Source organism: Prunus persica, chromosome G3, assembly GCF_000346465.2.
Source record: "Prunus persica cultivar Lovell chromosome G3, Prunus_persica_NCBIv2, whole genome shotgun sequence".
NCBI lineage: Eukaryota > Viridiplantae > Streptophyta > Magnoliopsida > Rosales > Rosaceae > Prunus > Prunus persica.
The window spans coordinates 3358351-3360732 of NC_034011.1; the positions used below are offsets into that span (position 1 = coordinate 3358351).

The 2382-nt window shown below is 36.9% G+C and overlaps 1 pseudogene; it reads right to left on the reverse strand.

Moving 5' to 3' along the window:
• Positions 1 to 2225, reverse strand: part of LOC18783555 — a 13496-nt pseudogene extending 11271 nt beyond the window's left edge.

A 2382-nucleotide genomic window follows, 5' to 3' on the forward strand; every position in this document is an offset into this window, starting at 1 on the left:
CTTAGTAGAGAATATAATGATGTTATTTGGTGATGAAGTATTAGGTGATGTGATAATTGAGTGTGAGCCATTTACTAGAGGGATGCCAAATGTTGACACATTTGATGAACTGGTAGGTGAGTTAGGCGGTCAAAATATTCGAGATGGGTGTGAAGATATATGGATTGAATGATGCTTATGTAATTGGCAGTGTATGACATTAATTTTGTAAAATATTGTAATGTGATTTCTTCACTTTCTACGTTCAAATAAAACACGACGTTATTGTGAATCAGTTATTCAGCATATTTACCGACGTCTTAAAGCAACGTAACAATGAAGAACCACGACGCTATTGTGAAGCAATTATTCAGGATATCACGTCGGTGAAGGATAAAGAACCGCCATGTAATTCAAAATAACACGACTCCAATCCCATAATACCGACGTCTAAAAAACGAGATATGTAATCTGAACGTTAAAAAATACGACGTCATCATACATTTTCCACGTCGCAAGTTCTTTTATAAACGAAGAGGAACGAAATTAATTCCGACGGAAATTCATTATAACCGCCGTCTAATAACAATTAAACGACGTTATTTGTAATACGGCTCCCATCATAATCTACGCCGTCTATATGTTCTGTAATACGGCTCTCATTTATTTGGAACCGACGTTGTTTAGACGTTCAACGTCGTCTATATTATTAAGTGCGTCGTGAGTAATGAATACATATAAATACAACGTCGACTATATAAATGTATACGTCGTAAATAATGACACTGACAACTATTTCCACGTCATCTTTTTTAGAAAAATCGAAGTGAAAAATTTATTTCACGACGGTTTTTTGTAAATAAGAGACGTTGTAGAACTTTAGCAGACTAAACACGTCTGTTTTTATTGTTTTCCGACGTTGTTGTATTTAACAACGTCTAATATTTATGGTCGTTGTTTGTTTCTGAAAATAGGACGTATAAATTTTTTAATACGACTCTCATATATTTGTAACTGACGTTGTTTAGTTTTTCAACGTCTACTATAGAAACACATATGTCGTAAATAATGACACTGACAACTATTTCCACGTCATCTTTTATCGAAAAATCGAAGTGGAAAATTAATTGTACGACGGTTGTGTTTATATGTGCGACGTAGTAGGTATCAATAACGTCGTCTTCTAATGTATTTAAAGACGTCATATTTTTTATTGTCGTGAAAATTATATTTAACGTCGGCGTATTTTTATTGTCGTCGTTGTATGTCTATCTTGCGGCCTTGTTCTCTTAATATGTGTCATATTTTCCCTTTTTAACGACGGTCTTTTTAGAGAATTGGTCGTCTATTATCATCCTCGATTGCTTTTTTTAGATCTTTTTGCAGTACAAAGACGTCGTTTTGTATTTTTTGATGACGTTGTATTGTTTAACAACGACGGTTATTTAGCGTCGTGGTTTATGAGGGAAAAGATGACGGTGGATTCCACGACCATTGAAAAACCAAATACACGACGGTGATTTACCGTCGTCTTTTTGCTTTTTTGTAGTAGTGATGTGGTATGCTACTCCATTATGAAATGTACCTCTATGGTTCTGCCAAGTGCATTTTAACCAAACAGGATGTTCTTCAACCATCTTCCAAGAGTCTGTGCTGAGACTATAAACTTCGACCGCAAAAGCATTGTCTTTGTGGACGCACAACATCCTTACAACCTTGTAGTCGTTAACCCCGGGGTGGAACCCGAATTCGAGAGCAATGTAGCCAAATTTAACGTTGTGGTTGGTGCTCATTGGAAGGGTTCTAAATTTCCTAACCGAGGGGTTCCATATGTGTATAGGGCTCTTGGTGTCCAATTTGTCGTCTGAAATGCAAACTAGGCCATTGCTTGAGCCATATACCCTATAATCTTTCTTGATACCCAAGGGATGGTTTAACTTGGAGCAATGCTCAAATGTTTTGTTGGAGAAAAGTGACCATTCCAATTCTCGTTTAAGATCTGGGTAGTCCTCATAATGTTCGTAGAACTCGAAGGGACGTTTGAGATCGGGGTAGTGGAGGCAAAGTAGAGAGACATGGAGGTGTTTGGTGACATTCCTGTTAAGCTGTGTGGTGATAAAACTCGAGCTGTTAATCAAATCACTCCTTGACTTGCATGCACACAGAAACCGAACGAGGGTTTTTGCAGGTAGTCTAACTAGGATGTCTGTTAAGATTTCTTTCTTGCATAATGCGGTGGATGCCATCTCACGAAGAGAAAATCATAAGAAAAATAAGTTAGAAAATTTAGAGTCCAAGGAAGCATTAAAATACATAGAGCTGTGTGAACGAGTCATGTGGAAGTAATTCATTGGCATCCTAAAATAAAGCATCACCAAAGGTTCATTTAGAGATTAAAAAAAG